This window comes from Triturus cristatus, chromosome 12, assembly GCF_964204655.1.
Source record: "Triturus cristatus chromosome 12, aTriCri1.1, whole genome shotgun sequence".
Lineage (NCBI taxonomy): Eukaryota > Metazoa > Chordata > Amphibia > Caudata > Salamandridae > Triturus > Triturus cristatus.
In genome coordinates, this window is record NC_140595.1 from 264,776,920 (window position 1) to 264,793,872 (window position 16,953).

A 16,953-nucleotide genomic window follows, 5' to 3' on the forward strand; every position below is an offset into this window, starting at 1 on the left:
GACTGCATATTCTGGGGTGGTTTCACCAGGTATGATTTGGAATGGTTCTCAGATATGGTCACAAAAAGCAAGTGTTGGTGGTGGAATGAAATGAGGTTGCGGAGGAATGGAACCGCAAGTTCTCTGAAGTCTTTTTGGACACTCTGGGTAAGATAAAGTGTTTCAAACACAGGATCAAAGTAATGGAAGGAGCAATCCCGGTCAAGCACATATTGGTGTTAGAGATGATCTTGAGAAAGAACTCAAATCATTGTGTGAACAGGGGATCATTCAATCTACCGAGTGTAGGAAGCTGGCTCTGTATATACTACACCAAAGTGAGGTATAGGCTGCACAGAGTCCAGGGAGTCCAAAAGATATAGCAGAGACTAAATTAGATAAGTTCCAACAGCTCTTTGTGGTAGTGTGAGCGAGTAGTTAGGGTTATCAGGAGGGTGTGTTAAGAATTTATTGTATTCACTCAATCAAAAACTGATTACCCACACTCAGAGACAGAATCCAGACCAATTGGTTAAGTATAAAAAAAGGTATACCTATTTTTTATTTGTAGAACCAAGCAGGACTTTGTACAGGTAGGTAAAATGTACTTGCAACTGTAAAACTTTATAAGGTAATGCAATTGGGAATGGATTTGCAATTGTTACAGGTATGTATGTGCTTTAAAAACAGTTTAAATGGGGGGAGGAGCCTAGCGCGCATCCAAGATGGTCGCGTGAGCACAGGGCTCCCCGGACCCTTTCTGCTCCTCGGAATATATCCTGAGACTATCCTGATTTGGTTTATGGAATCTGGGAGATGAAGACCAGCTGATCTTATATCTCTTTTTAAAACTCTAATCGGACCTGGGAATCCTGAGTTGTCGTCGTCGGAACTTTTGGGACCCACCCGACGGAGGTGGCCGGGGTGAAGGTGACCCGTGGGGCCGGGCTGCAATTGAACAACAGCGGCCTCAGCGCGGTGCCAGTTGCCGATTCAGCACTTTCGGTTTTGGTTTTGGCCTCCAGGAGATCAGCTGGCGTGCGTGCTCAAGGTGGCGAGGTGCCTCCTGGGCCTCTGCCCGAGGCTTGCTTCCCTCTGCTACTGGTGGGCCTAACGCCTCCGACCCCTACACCGACAGTTTGTGGTCCTTTTGCTGGCGCCCGCACACCTCTTGATCGGAGGTCCCATTGAGAGACTGCGCTCACATGGCGGGCAAAGGGGGTCCGGAGGGGCGCAAGACCAAGGCTTCTCTGCGCGGGGGGCCGGTCCAGAGCAACAACATGGACCGCTACACCCAGGGCAGGGGGTCCACTGGCGCTGCTGGCCTCTCCCCGGATGCTGCAGGGGGAGGCACGACCGTCTCTGCGGAACCTTCCCTGCAGGACATTATGGGCGCCATCGAGGGCATCAGGGAAACCATCGCGACGCAATATGAGGCCCTGGCCCGTAAGATCGACACTGTCGCGATCGATGTCACCCTGATCCGGGCCGACCTCTCCAAAACTAACGAGAGGGTCCAGGCCCTCGATACACGGACCTCCACCCTGGGTGCGGAGGTGTCGGATCTGCGGGCCGCGCTTGGGGACATTAGAGTGGTCAACGACCATATGGCCCGGCGGCTTGAGGACTTCGAGGGACGGGCCCGACGCAACAACATCCGCATCATTGGTGTACCGGAGTCCTCCGACAGCCGCCCGGTGGACCTCGTGGTCGAGGAACTTATCATGCAACAGCTGTCCCCGGCTGGCCTAAGCAAATTCTTCGCCGTGGAGCGGGCCCATCGAGTGCCGGGCGGCCGGCCGCGGCCGGGGGCCCCCCCGAGGCCTATCGTGGCTAAACTGTTCCACTACAGGGACCGCGACGCTATTCTGCAGGCTTCACGGACCCGTGGCCCGGTCCGCTACGAGAACTCGACCATCAATTTTTATCCGGACTTCACGCAACTGGTCCAGAAACAGCGGATGGGATTCCAAGGGGTGAAGCGCCGTCTCCGCGAGCTAGGCCTGAAGTATTCGATGATCTACCCGGCGAAACTACGAGTGGAGCATGGAGAGCGGACAGCCTTTTTTGACTCTCCTGTGGCCGCAAGTGACTGGCTGGACTCGCTGCCGGACGGGGGTGGCCGGCCCGGGCCCTCTGGGGGCACCACAGGTGACGGGTCCCCTTAGACTGACATTTGGTCCTTGCTTCTGCGGTTTTGCACTGTACAGTTGGGTCTTACTCTTTTGCATACTGTGTCTTACCAGGACCCGTGAGGGGTGCGGGCGGGTTCGGGTCCCTTTCCTCCTCCGGGGTCTTTTTGTAGAATGGGGTTAGTGGGGCGACAGGCACACTGCAAGTTGGGGGGGGTCTTTGGCCCGCAGGGGTGCAGGGTGGGGGGAGTTGGATTTGGGGTGGGGTTGGGGGGGAAGAGGGGTTGTTTTGTTGTGTGTTTTTTGTTTACAGGGCGAGGTATTGATTTTTGTCCATATTTGGGAACTGTGCGGCGGGCTGGGGGCCTCTTGATCTATTGGAGGGGATGGGGGGAGACGGGTTGAGGCTTCTGTCATGGAACGTCAATGGGTTGGGGGACCGTATTAAGCGGGGTGTTGTACTGCAATATTTGCGTCGTTTGACTCCTGATGTGGTGTTTCTCCAGGAGACGCATTTGGTCGGCAATGTCTGCCATGCGATGAACAGGGGGGGATACCGCCTCGTAGCCCATTCTGGTTTCACAACTGGCTCCAGGGGGGTGGGCATTCTCCTGCGAACCTCCCTTCCGGTGGAGATCACGAGGATAGTCTCGGATGACAGAGGGCGCTATGTGTGTTTGATTGGGAGGTGGGAGGGGCAGCCCCTTACCCTGGTTTCAGTCTACGTCCCCCCGGGCCTCCAGAACTCCACCTTTATTGACTTGGGTCGAATGCTGCTTGACCTTCCGGACGGCCTCCTGCTCATGGGCGGGGACTTTAATTCTGTGGTTTCGGGTGAACTGGATCGTCACCCACCAAGGACCCTCCCCGCTGCCCAGTCATGGCTGGGTGGGATGTTGGAGACCTTCGGCTTGGTGGATAGTTGGAGACTAATGCATCCGACCCAGTGTCAGTTCACCTTTCATTCGGGGGCGCATGGGAGTCTCTCCAGGTTAGACTACTTCCTTATGCCCGCGGCGCAGACTGGTGGGATTCGAGAGGTCAGACACCTGGCGCGTGGTATCTCCGACCATTCTCCGCTGTGGCTTCTCTTTGACACCGGGTCGCGGTCCGCGGGGCGGATAGCGCCCATTAACCCCTGGTACTTGCGGGACCCTGGGACTCGTGACAACCTGGTTAAGGCCATGGACCAATATTTCAGTGAAAACGAGGGGTCGGTGTCGTCTGCGTTGTCCCTTTGGGAAGCCTTTAAAACTGTGATACGCGGACACGCCCTCGCCCAAATAGTGGTGGCCAAGAAGGTTAGGAGCGAGGCGGTGGTGAAGCTGGAGACTGACATCTCGGGGCTGGAGTCGGCCTTGGAGGCGAATGTTACTCCGGACAGGCTACATGCCCTTAGCCTGAAACAGTTCGAATATAGGTCCCTGGTCACTGACGCGGCCAAAACTATGTATAGGGAGCAGCAGGGCCGATTGTATGACGCGGGGGACAAGGCGGGAAAGTTGATTGCGTGGCTGGACAAAAAGGAGAGAGTGAATCGTGTGGTCCCCGAGTTGCGTGCTGCGGATGGTGTGTGTGTGACTGAGCCGGATGAGATTGTGGAATGTTTCGCTGACCACCTCCGGGCGGTGTACTCCCCGGTGACTGACAGGGATGAGGATGACTCTCGCCTCCTACTGAGAGATATTGCTCTGCCCGGCCTGTCCGTTGAGGACCGAGAGCGGCTGGACGCCCCCTTGTCGTCGGATGAAATAGCGACCGCGATTCGTTCCCTTCGCTCGGGCAAGGCTATGGGTCCTAACGGTCTGCCCATTGAACTATACAAATTGCGTCCTGATAAGCTTGCGCCCTTCCTCAGCCGCATGTTTCGCGACTCTCTTGCGGCGGGCTCCCTTCCGGCCGACCAGCGCTTGGCCACTATAGTCGTTATCCCCAAGGAGGGCAAGCCGCGAGACCGCTGTACTTCTTACCGGCCTATTTCACTGCTCAATGCGGAGCCTAAAATCCTTGCGAAAGTCCTGGCCAATCGATTGTTGAGTGTCGTGTGCGACCTTATACATCCGGACCAATGCGGCTTTATCCCGCACCGCAACACCGCTCTTAACTTGCGGCGTCTTCACGGTGCCCTTGCCAGGGCGGAGTTCCTCTCCGAACCGGCCGTGCTGGTTTCTTTGGATGCCACGATGGCCTTTGACACTATTGAGTGGCCATTCCTCTGGGCCGTCTTGGATAAATTCGGCTTTGGAGAGGGATTTATTGGCTGGGTGAGGCTCCTTTACACGGGACCCATGGCTCAAGTGGTGGTGAATGGGCGGGTCTCTCGGCCCTTTGCCCTTGGCAGGGGCACGAGGCAGGGGTGCCCGTTGTCCCCGTTGCTTTTTGCTCTCGCCCTGGAGCCACTCGCTGCCTGGCTCCGTTGGGAGCCCTCGCTTAGAGGGATCCGGTGGGGCCCGGGCTTTGAAGATCGGGTCTCGCTGTATGCGGACGACATTCTCCTGTATCTCACCTCACCACGGCAGTCGCTCAACGTCCTCTTTGACGTTCTGACCTCCTTTGGGAACAATTCGGGTCTCACGATCAATTGGTCTAAATCCTGCGTTTATCCCATCTCTGGTGGTCCTCCTCTCCTGCCGCCTCGGCTCCCGATTCAAATATCTCTGAGCGGCTTTAAGTACCTGGGGATATACGTTTCGCTGGACCCGGCGGCTCGCTATGAGCAGAATCTCCTGCGTCCACTTCGGCGACTGCGGGAGGACACGGCCCGGTGGTGCAGGCTGCCCCTGTCCCCGCTGGGTCGGGCCGCGCTGTTCAAAATGATGTCCCTTCCCAGGTTCCTCTATGCACTCCAGAACTCCTTCGACGTTATCCCAGTGGCCTACTTTCGGGAGGTGGAGAGCCTGCAGAGGAGACTGGTGTGGGACGGGCGGGCGCGTATTGCTCTTGCCAAGCTCACTCTCCCCTGGTATGACGGGGGCATCGCGCTTCCTGACATTCGCAGGTACTATTGGGCCTCGCAGCTATCTGCCATTAACCACGCCACGTATGCGCCCGGCTTGAATCCGGCGTATGAGATGGACAAGTTCCTGCTTCCCGGCGGGAACTACAACAGGGCACTTTATTCCCGCCTGGCTGGCCGGACCCTTACGGGTCCTACTAAGATTGCTGTGCGGACCTGGAGGGCTGCCACTGCGGCCATGGGCTGGAGTGAGCGATTAACATGTGCTACTCCCTTGTTTGCCTCCGACCGCCTGGGCAGCTTGTGGACCACGAAGGGGTTTGACCAGTGGGACACGATTGGTATCAGCAAAGTGGGAGACCTGTGGCACAAGGGCGCGGTCAAGACTTTCGCGGTGCTCCAGGCAGAATACGAGCTGACCGACAGGGAGTTCTTCCGCTACGCCCAGGTTCGACACGCCCTGCTCTCGGTCTTCGGGGAGGGGACCAAGATCCCTGTTTCCTCGCCCCTCGAGGACCGCATACTTGACGGACATGTCCCTGATAGTACTATTTCTTTAATTTATAAAAAATTAATTAATCACCGGGCGGACCTTTTTGTGCGCCTTCGGGAGGCTTGGACTGGGGATGGGGTGGAATTGGACGACGAAGATTGGCAGTTTGCACTGTCGTCCCCCAAGGAGGTTGCCATTCCGGCTCGTCTCCGGTTGGTACAGCTCAAGATTCTCCACCGGGTGTATGTGACGGGTCCGCGCTTGGTCTCGATGGGATTTTCCGACGACGGGCTCTGTAAGCGAGGCTGTGGGCTCAGCGCCACCTTTCTTCATATCCTTTGGGAGTGCCGCGAGGTGGCGGACTACTGGCGCCGGGTCCACACGGTTATGGGACAGGTTACTGGGGTTGTGCTGCTGCCGGAGGTGCGTCGCTGTGTCCTGAATGTGTGGGAGCCCAATGACTACAGCGCGGCTCAGACTCGGTGGGCGGCCCTGGGGAACATGATTGCCAAGAGGGACATAGCGCAACTTTGGGGCGCCCAACGGCCGCCCACCGTGTCAGTATGGAAGGAGAATATGGACTGGTGTATGTTTAGGGAGAAGACAGTGTATGTGGCCCGTGGCAAGCCGGGGGCATGGGGTAGCATTTGGGGGCAATGGAACGCGTATCGCGGAGGCATCTGTACGCCCCCCCTGGTAGACACTGATATCGCCATGTCCCCCTGACCCTTGATGGCTCCTGGCGCCTTTTGGAACAACTACATATGGACGTTCATCTCCCTTGACCCCCTCCCCCCCCCCCCTCCGTCCCCGGCCTCCCGGTACTCCTCTCTTTAGCGGATTGCTCAATTGTCCTGACGGGAGTTTCCCGGGGGGAGCCTGATCCGCACTGGTTTCCCTCATAACTCGCCTTTTGTTTTTATTGTTTTTCCTTTTGTTTTTGTGATTGTTGGACTTACGCTTCCTGTTCCTCGAGAACTATCTGGAGCCACGGCGGGGCAGCGCCCTGGGAACTGATTGTAGCCTTGATATGTGTAGATTTCCTTCTGTACCTAGCGGCCGGCCCGGGTGGTTGTAGGCCCGTACTTGTAACCGAACGATTGTTCAATAAAAACTTTTTCAAAAAAAAAAAAAAAAAAAACAGTTTAAATTACACAGAGATTACTTTTGGATTACATCGACTACTCTGGTGGTATGCCTAGATATAACTCGGTGGATCCTACAATACAAGGTAAGTAAGACTTTTCTTTCATACAAAAGTTCACCTCCACACTTAGAACATTTTTAGGAACAAAACAGCGCAACATTGGTTCCTATGGGGAAAAGAAGGTTGTTGGTTTGCAGGTAAGTAAACCACCTGCAAGAATAGTTTTTGGGAGGGTTAGAACCAAGGTTCTCCAACGTTCAGTTAAGCATTCAAAGTGCACCACCAGCAGCACTGGGGCAACCCTGTGTATTTCAATGAAGATCTCTGGTTCAGAAAAGATGCTGCAGGCTCGGGCAGGTAGACTTCCTGATGGCGGCCACCGGCTGGAGAGATAAGTTGGGATCTTGGGGGATGCCTGGACACAGTCAGTAGGGCCTCCCAAGGCCATGAGGCATCAGGTACAGGGGTGTCTTTTGGCATTGGGTCTTCTTACCAGCTCCAATCGTGGTCGGGGGGGGACAGTTGAGGTTGAGGCTACAGGCGTCGACTTAGAGCTTGAGGGAGGCCGGGGATCACTAGATCCCAGGTCAAGATCGCTGGGGAGACCTCCGTGTGGTATTGGGCCACTCGAACTCAGGCCATGGGTGTCGGGTACAGAACCATGGAACCGCCTGGATCCAGGTTCTGGTCTTGAAAGTCTTTGTTGTGCAAATCCAGTGCTCACAGGAGACAGTCTGTAAGGTGAGTATAGGGCAGGTCCTCTGGGCTCTGGGGAGCTGCTGGCTGCTGGACATGCCAGGGTTTCTGCTCTAGGCAGGTCAAAGTCTGGACAGGCCGTTGGGGTTGGGGCCAAAGCAGTTTGTGTCCTCTTCTTCCTGGGTCAGCACAGCTCTTTGGTCCTTTTTTCTTCCTCGAATCGGAGATGACAAGGTTCAGGGCCACCCCTAAATACTATGTTAAGCGGCGTTTACAGGGGTGTGCAGGTCCAGAATCATGGGTCCCTTTTTTGCAGGTCCAGAATCATGGGTGCATTTTTTGGGGTGAGAACACCTCCTTTTATGCCACCTTCCAATTGGCCTGGTCCCCTCATCTCCAAGATGTAGGGGACTGAGATAAATGCTTCACCTCGCCTCCACCAACTGAGCAGTTGTGTTGGCATACGTGGGCACACCTCTCCTGACTGTTTTCCCACTGGTTCTCACATCCAAAGTGGGGGTCAGACCAGGTGGGAGCCAGTTGCTGGGAGCAGCAAAAGGCGGGGAAAGGTTACAAAGGCAGCAGGCCTTTGAAGCTTCCTCTTTGTGGACCTAGCCCATCCTGAGGGAGCAGACATGACACCTCTGCCCAGGATGGGCTTGGTTTCTGGAAATAGAGAACGGAGGCTCTCTACCCAGGGGTCCAGAAATCTGCATGGTGGAGGCAAACAGCGGGCAACCATTCAGGAACCATACTGAGCTTTTCAGGGGGCATCTCTAGATGCCCCCAGTCTGTATTTTACATTAACTCCCACACTAGCATCAGTGTGGGTTTAATGAGCAGAGAAGTTTGCTACCAAACTTCACAGGTTTTAGTAAGGACCTTATTGAGCTGTGGAGTTCATAATGACCAACTCCCAGACCATATACTCTGTATGGCTTTACTGCACTTACAATGTCTAAGAATGGACTTCGACACCGTAGGGGTACAGTGCTCATGCAACTGTACCCTCACCGGTGGTCAAGTGCATCCCGCTAGACAGGTGGCTTACCTAGGCCACAGGCAGTGGATTGCAGGCATGGCAGACAGATGAGTGCTATGTCGACTCCTTCACTTTTCTCTGCACCAAAACACGTAGCCTGCAATCGCAGTGTGTGGGTGTTAAGGTACAGGGCCCCTAAGGATGGCACAATAGGTGCTGCTGCTCTTAGAGGCCTTCCCTGGTCACAGTGCCCTTGATACCTTTTACAAGGGACTTACCATGTGGCCAGAGAGGTACCAATTGTGGATACAAAAGGTGCAGCTTTGGGAAAGAACACAGACCCTGGGAACCCGATTAACAGGAACTCAGGGCACACAAAGTCAAAGTGCAGGCACAAAGTGGGGGGGGGGTAACCAGGCAAAAAGGGGCACTTTCATACACTGAGCTATCGTTGTAGTGGTGTCCGCTAGTAGTAGCAAGTAAGCAGAGTGGCCAGCTACGCATGAGTGTTGATCTAAGGTCCCTAAATAAAGAAATCTGAGTTAACTCTCACCCACTCCCAATATTAATGACATGTTTGCTCAAATCGCTGGAGCAAGCTTATTTTCTCAGCTCTATCTTTCTTCTGCGAACCACCAAGCAGAATTGTACCTTGAGTTGCAACACTTCACAGCATTTGTTTCTCCAATAGGTACATTACAGCTCTGCCATGCGCCAATCTAGATCGCCTCTGAGGCATTGTTTATTCTAACAAATTATGTACAACATGCTTAACCCCTTCGACGCGCATGACGGAACGGTTCCGTCATGCACGTCGGTTGCGCTGTGCGCATGACGGAACCGTTCCGTCATGGCCCCGCCCGCGCACGGAACCTTCAGCGTGGCGCGGAAATTCGCGCCGCGCTGAAGGGGTTAAAGAGGAGCAAGGGGTTTTGTTTTTCCAAGATGATGCGCTGGATGCGGTCGCACACAATGTAATTCTGGAAAGAGCTCTCAAACTTTAAGGAACATGGCGTTATTCTCAAAAGGGAGAAGTGTAAGTTCTTATGTAGTGAGGTTGAGTATTTGGGACATGTGGTTTCCAAAGAAGGCTTCAAACCTAGGCCGGAGTTGATCAATTCTATCGTAGAAGTACCACCTCCTAGTGATAAGTATGGGGTAAAAGCTTTCCTGGAACGGTAGGAGTTCTACTCACAATTAATTCCAGAGTATGCAACTGCAATTAGAGCCATCAGTAGTCTTCTCAGGAAAGGGTCTAAATTTATCTGGGATCAGGCATGTTTGGAGGCTCTTTACATGGACTAAAGTTCAGAGAGAGTAAAGCTCTCAAACAATTTGGTCCTTCTTTACAATGCTGCATCACGATTAATGCCAGTAAGGTAGGTTTAGGGGCTGTGCTCACTCAAACAAACGGTGAAGTGCGGTATACTATTGCATTTGCCTTATGGAATCTGCATGATGCAGAATTTTATTATTAGGTTGTTAAAAAAAGAATTGCTTATGTGTTGGTGTGCTATTGAAACGTTCCGCTGATATATCTGGGGTAAACGATTCTGCCTGAAAACAGATCACAAACCTTTGGTATCTATATTGAGTGGTGTTGGTGTGAAGTCTTGTACCGTGAAGATTCTGAGGTTATTGACTAAACTACTTCAGTTCCAATTTGATGTGCTTCACATAGCAGGGGGTAAGAATGTCAGGGCAGATTTTCTTTCCCGGTTCCCGGAATAAAAGCAGGAAAGAGAATGAACTAATTTTGGCTGAACTTATGGATGAATATTTTGAGGACTGCTTAGTGGCATCCATTGAGGTAACAGATTTAGGCATTTGTCCTGAAGAATGTAGAGTTTGGTTAGCAGAGGACAAGTACTGCAACAGGTGCTGGAGCATGTTAAAAATGGTCGCCCAACGGAGAAGGCATTGATTCCTGTGCTTCAGCCGTAGTTCAAAGATTCTGAGGAACTTTCCATGGAAGATGGGATGTTATTTAGGGTTGACAAATTAATTACCCCACATAAGTTGAGGTGTGGCATTATAAACAAGGATCATGAGGGGTACCTTGGCTCAACTCTCACCAAAAGGTGCATTTGTGACTTGCTTCGGTGACTCAGAATGGGTGCGCACGTTGAGGAGGTGATGGAATGTTGTTGTGTATGTTCTTCAGCAGATAAAAGCTTGAGTTATAACCTCTCCCCTCTACCGAGACCTTGAACAAAATTAGGAATTGATGTTATGGATCCCTATGAAACTTTACCTGGTGGAACTAAAATTGTTCTGGTATTTATTTATTTGAAGTGTTATATATAGCGCTGGTTAGACCCGGAGGTATCAGAGCGCTTTACAGGAGGATCATTGCATTACAAGTTACAAATTACATCCGTTACAAGAGCATAGTAAGAACACAGGAAAAAGAACAAAGTTAACAGTAGTTTGTTGGAGGGAGGGGGCGGAGGGAGACAAAAAGGGGAGAAGAGGAGAACTATGACTAATGTCCGACTGGGTAGGTGATAGTCGAGGGGGTGAACCGGGGCCAATCTCTTCTATAGCTGTCTAGCAGCTCCATCGGGCATCAGCCATGTTGCTCAGGTTTCAGCAAGAGGGAATAACAAAGATAGCAGATTGGCATGGTTACATTAGTTACAGTTGCATAATCAAACATAGGGGATCAGGACCCCAGTGGAGGAAGGAGGGAAGGGAGGGGAGAAAAAAAAAAAAACAAAAAAAAAAAAAAGAACAGGGGGCAGGGAAGCAGATCAATTGTGGTAGACGGGCAGTGGAAGAGCAAGCGGGACCAGAAACAAAGGTGGGGCCACGTAGATACTAGGGCCAATGCCAATAAACAAACACCACGCAGAGTCATCTCGGCATCTAGTATGAGATGGTTTGAAAAATGGGTCCCAGGGTGGAAATCCATAAGATGTAGAGTCCAGGTGACATAGTTAAGGGAGGTTGGGGGTAGAGGCAGCGACTAATGAGTCTTTCAGCAGCTCCGGTGCAGATCACCGATGATCGCATCACTCATCAAATACTCTGAGTATAGTCAGATTGCTACATGTAAGTAGCAACCTGGATTGTGCATGACAGAGGCAGATGAGGCGGTGGAGACCTATGGAAGATGGATAGCAGTTGCCTGGTGATGGGTCCAGCCTGACGTTCAGAAGCACAAGATGAACTGTAGTGTTTGACTCATGCCAGCTCTTCATTCTCTTCACTTCAATGGCCAATAAGCCAAAAATGATTAAACAGCAGGCTGCATTATGCAGTGTTTGGCTCACCCATCTCTAGACAGACAAGAAAGAAGAAGATGGAAGCAACTCTATGGGAAGGACCCATTTTAGAGGATCTCTGGTGTAGCTGGACAAGCCGCAAGGTTTGGGATGGCTCTGTAAAGGACAACTGTGGTCTTCGTCCAGTGATGTGCCCAGGGTTTGCCAGCTTGAGTCCTTCAAGATCTCTTCATGTTTCCCTCAGAAGGCAGATTTGTGGACTTTCTCGTGGGATGCGACATCCTTCCCATCCACGGTCTCCAATGATTGTGCGGACTTGTCGGGTGGTTTGGAGCACATCTTTGGTAGCCCTGGACGAGAGCTGGGCATCCTCTCCCTCCAGCAGGCGGCGGTAGGTGGACGATCTCCATTTCCAGGCGCGTCTTCACATCCATGAGGATCTTGTACTCTTGGCTTTGCCTTTCCATGTCATTTCAGAGTTCGGCTAGCTGCGCTTCAACATTGGATACCATGGCCTGGATCTGGTTGAGTTGCATGCAGTACCTGCCCTCGGTCTCCGCAAGGGTGCCTTCCAGGGCAGATTTTAAGCTTAGCTGCCGATTTCAAGCTTAGCTGTGTCTGCAGCTCTATCTCCAACCCCTGGAGGGTGCGACTTAAGTCTGTGATCAGGCTCTTGCTGGACTGGATCTGTTGACTGTGGGTGGCAACTTCACGATTAAGTTCCTCCGTCTTGCTGAAGAACCAGGCCTCGGCATCTCTGCGGTTCTTTTCCGCCAGATCTTCGTATTGGGCTCTAATGTCAGACAGGATCTTTCCCAGGTCTGCATCTATTGCCGCATCCATTTCCACGTTGACCTGCCCACCGACTTGGCCACGCATGGCGTTCATCTCCTCCTCATGGTTCTTGAGATAGGCCAGTTCCTCATTCAGGCTTTCGATTTGGATTTCCAGGTCTGACCTGGCAAGAGTCAACTCATTCAGGACCCGGCGTAGGCCATTGATGTCGGCCTCCACACTGTTGCAAAGGGCCAGCTGACTCTCGTACTTGCTCCTGAAGTCATCAGCTGCCAGCTTGGCATTGTCGATCTGCAGCAGTGTCTTGGCATTGTCCGTGGTGGCAGCGTGGATCTTGTTTCGCAGGTCTTCGATGGTCTTGTAGTAGTGGCTGTAGTTGCGGGAGGGCCCGGGGCCTTGGTATTGATGGACTACTGTTCCAAGTGGCCAGAGCTCAAATTTGTAAAGGAGCCGAGTGGAAATGCTGAGGTGGTGTTCCTTAGAGAGATTTTCTGGAGGAAAGGGTTTCCAGAAATTGTCATTTCTAACAATAGTATCCAATTTGGTAGTAGGGAATTTCAGAGTTTCCTTCAATCATATGGTATTAAGCATCTCAGGATCTCGTATCATACCTAGAGCAAAGGTCTGCTTGAGAGAATTAACTGGGTTGTTGGGGAATGTATTAAATGGGCAAAGAGTGGGAACCAGGTTGTTAAATCTGTGAGGCATGCTGTGGTTTTATAGGACTACTACTTATTCTTCAACCAAAGTTTCACTCAGTCAGACGCTGAGAACTGGATGTGATTGGTCAAAAAGAATGTGAGCATTGCTCAAGCAGAAAAGCTGCTATGATCTGAAGAAAGGTGTGAAAAAATTGGAAGTTTAAGTATGGGACTTAGTGCAAGTCAAATCTACTATTCATGTACAAAAAGAGAGGCACAAGTTTGGTAATCCGGTAAAAATTGAGAAAAATTTGTGGAAATGCTGTCAGAGTTGCTGGGGTCATTGTTGGAACCTCTCAAGTGTGGTGAAGGTGAGGGACAGTATAGCTGATCTAGCTGACACAGTGTCTCTCCTTGGAGACTTCTGGTGGTGAGTTTGCTGGTACTTGCCATGGAGGGGTGAAAAGTGTTCCTCCTCTGCGCAGGAGTTCACATAAGGCCGCCAAACCAATCAGGTTTCTGACTTGAATGTTCCTTTAGTTGTTCTGCTGTGTAGTGCTGAATTGAAGATGTTGTTTGCATGTAGTAGGTGGTTTTGCTGTGCAGGGTGAATGTATTGTGTTGTTGCTGACTTTCAAATTGAGATGGGGTGAGGAGGTATTTTGTTGAGAAGGGAAGATGTGTTGTATTCGGCACATTTATCTTCATCCTTACTGGTGATGGAATGTTACAAGTGCCAAGTTCTCTTCTTGACACGCTGTTTGGCCGTCCCCCCCGTTGAGCCCGTTAGGACTTTGTGCTGCTAAATTAAGCATTGTTGGACTGAGACCAACACAACTTAACATACATCAAATCTGAGATGTTGTCGTAATGGAGTGGTGCAGTAGGACGCATAGACCCTAATGAACTGACCCTATAAGGGCTCACGACTTTGCCGACAATATACTTGCATATATGTCCCACTCAATGCACAGCGCATAAGAGATATTTAGAGTGTGGCAAAAGTATTCAGAAAGTCGCAAAAATAAAATATACAATTTCTTGTGGAGTAGTATTGGCAGTGTTCCCTGGGTGTACCAATATTGGTCTGATATCCGACTACGGTCCTGAGGAAGGTGGTGTTATCCATTCTTCGAGCCACTGAAACACGTCGATGCTGTTCAGATCCTGCTATATGCAGTTGCTTTAAATGGTCGTGGAGATTTAAAACAACTCTGTCTCCCATTTTCCAGATATATGCATTTATGAATGTGGTATGAGTGTATTTGATGAGGAATGTATGTGAGGTAGTTTGTATGAATGTTCTCTTTTTGTCTCTTTACCCGGGGGTTTATGATGTAAAGATGTTTACACATGAAAATGTCATGTCATTATTATGCAACACTGTGTGTATATGTTTATTACATTGATTTTATATGTAAAAATATGTAAAAGAAAATACAAAAATATTTTTGATAAAACAAAAATAAATAAATAATGTGAATATTTATAAAAACGATTGTTTTTAGAATTTGTTTTTGTTTAGTTCTACCTCAGTCCATGTTGAATTCATTTTCAGTTAGATAAAAGAAATATATGTTATTAGGGAGCGTTCTCAGATTGTATTGTTGTTTTCCCCTCTTCTCTCTGACCTCAAAAGTTTTTGACTAGAGGGGGTCCCCTTATCTTGCATAACAGTTGCCAAGTTTAACATGGAATGCTTGAATTTTAGAAAGGGGACAGCTGGGTTTGGCGTGGCTGTGCGAAGCCAAGTGTGCATGCATGTACTGGTGGGCAGCTCCCTATGTTGTATTTGAATAATAAACCCTTTTGGTTTTTCTTCTTACCGCCTCTGTAATCGTTACTGCATAATTTTCTTTATTCTGGTAGATCTCACACTGGTTTCTGCACTTTAAGCCTTCCCTCCAAAACTTCTGGACAAATACCAACACGTACATATGTATGTTGATGATTTGGTTATACTGGGTAGCACGCCAAAGGGATTGGTGCATCAGTTAAACATTTTCCATAAATCAATCAAATAAACTGTTTAATAATTAGTGTGGCTACGACCCAGGAACTGACTTTTGGAGCTAAAATGATTATGGTGGCACACAGGCAGTGTGCACTTGAAAGCAGGAGAGTAATTTAAATATTTTGATGTACTTTTTACAAAGATGTTGACCAGAAAGCTATATTGGTAGACGCAGGCAGAGCACGGTTTGGTGGAAGGCATATAACTAAAACATAGCCCTGACTGCACTATATGGGACACCGGCCCGAACTGTTTACGGCACACTTAATTTTAATACCTTGGAGGGCCTATGCTTCAAAGTGAACCTTGCTATGTTCTCAGTCATGGAAGGCATTTGTATTCTATTAGGGTAGCGCAGCCAAAACTCCATGGCTGACTACTTGTGGGTAGTTTTGGACTGTCACTCTGAAAAGTCCAAATGTTGCTTGCTGGATTGACACTGACAGAATTTTTCAATGATGCACAGTAACAGGCCGGCTCAAAAAGTAATAAGTAATACATTTTTTGCATGGTTTGAAAAATATGAACTCAATATATTGCTTAAGGCTATAAAAAATGAATCAGGTAATGTGCACTGCTAAAACATTGGTAGGAATTATCTTTAAACTGAGCTCATTTTATCTACATATCATCCATGCTAGGCCATCATTAGATATGTTAGTAAAACACAAAACTACCTCCAAATGATTTTAATTGGGTACTTAATCCTGATTGGAGATGTTTGATGAAGATGTGGTTAGGCTTCTTTGTTGTCTCAAAGACGTGGGTAAATCCTAGTGTTAAAATTGGACTGTGGTGTGGCGTGCAAAAGAGTCAAGGAAATATTGAATCGTTAGGTTATAAAAGGTCCCAAGTCTTGTGATGTACGTAAAGATTGTAACCAATGTGTGCTAAATTTGATATGGAGGAGGCGTGGCCAGCAGGCCAACATGGCGGGCGCACTTTAGCGCTGCTCCACCGCTAATCCCTTAATCTGCCACTTACCTGAGCCCGTGGCAGCCATCGCATCGCCTCCTGCCATACTGTGGGGCCTGTCACTCCTCCTGCTTCCTGTGGCCCCCCCGGTGGGTCTTGACTGCTGGTGGTGCCGTGAGGCCTGAGGTGGGCCCTCATCTCCGTGTGGAGCGAGTCACTGCGGCACACAGGCTCACATAACTTGCCCTGTGCGCCCCAGGGGGACTCCCGTTGTTGCGGCCAGCATCTCTGGCAGCGACCAATGCCGGAGGAGGCCCGGGACGAATGTCATGTACAGAGAGGTGACGGAGTCCAACAACACATCCTAGACTGCTGCAGACGCAGCTATACGCCGTGTCTGGCAAAAGCCGTGAGATGAAGGCCTCGCTGTGCCGCCGCCTGCTTGCCATCTACTAAGAAAGCTGGGGAGTTACTCGCCCACGGCCTTGCTCACGAGTGTCAGCCCGCCTACCCGGCCATTGTGGTACAGTACCTAGGTGGAGTCTGGGGCCGGTAGGGCACACCACCCCTTCACTGCAGCGAGGGGCAGGACCTCACGGCCTGCAGAATCCCCTAGACCTACGCCTCGGCGCAACCCGGGAGGACCCGCTGAGGAGGTTGGTGTGCCGGCTCAAGTTGTGGCCTGGAGGAGGTGCCTGAGATAGGAGGGGCCCAATGGCCGATCTGCACTTGCACCTTGACTACAACCCAGGAGTGAACAGCCCTGAGCGTTAAGGGACACGCTGTGCCACTGCCTGATTGCGCATTCAGAGAGTGAGAGGGACCTCCCTGCTGGAGGCCTTGCGTCTTCGACCCAGCACTCTGGCCTGGATGTTGTTGTATGGCCTTCTGCGTGGACCCGGAGACTGCCGCAGTACTGCCCCCGCGTTCCAGCATAGACTCCTGACCCGGCCCCCTGCCAGGATCCCTACTGCCA

General features: G+C 50.9%; 1 protein-coding gene, 1 long non-coding RNA gene and 1 pseudogene across 4 annotated transcripts in view; 1 reads left to right on the plus strand and 2 right to left on the minus strand.

Moving 5' to 3' along the window:
* LOC146775817 (FH1/FH2 domain-containing protein 1-like) overlaps positions 1-16,953 on the minus strand; it is a 2,636,482-nt gene that overhangs the window by 2,482,849 nt on the left and 136,680 nt on the right. The window lies entirely within an intron of this gene.
* Positions 1-16,953, plus strand: part of LOC146775824 (uncharacterized) — a 61,200-nt gene that overhangs the window by 22,002 nt on the left and 22,245 nt on the right. The window lies entirely within an intron of this gene.
* LOC146775825 (keratin, type I cytoskeletal 17 pseudogene) lies at positions 11,811-16,065 on the minus strand (annotated as a pseudogene).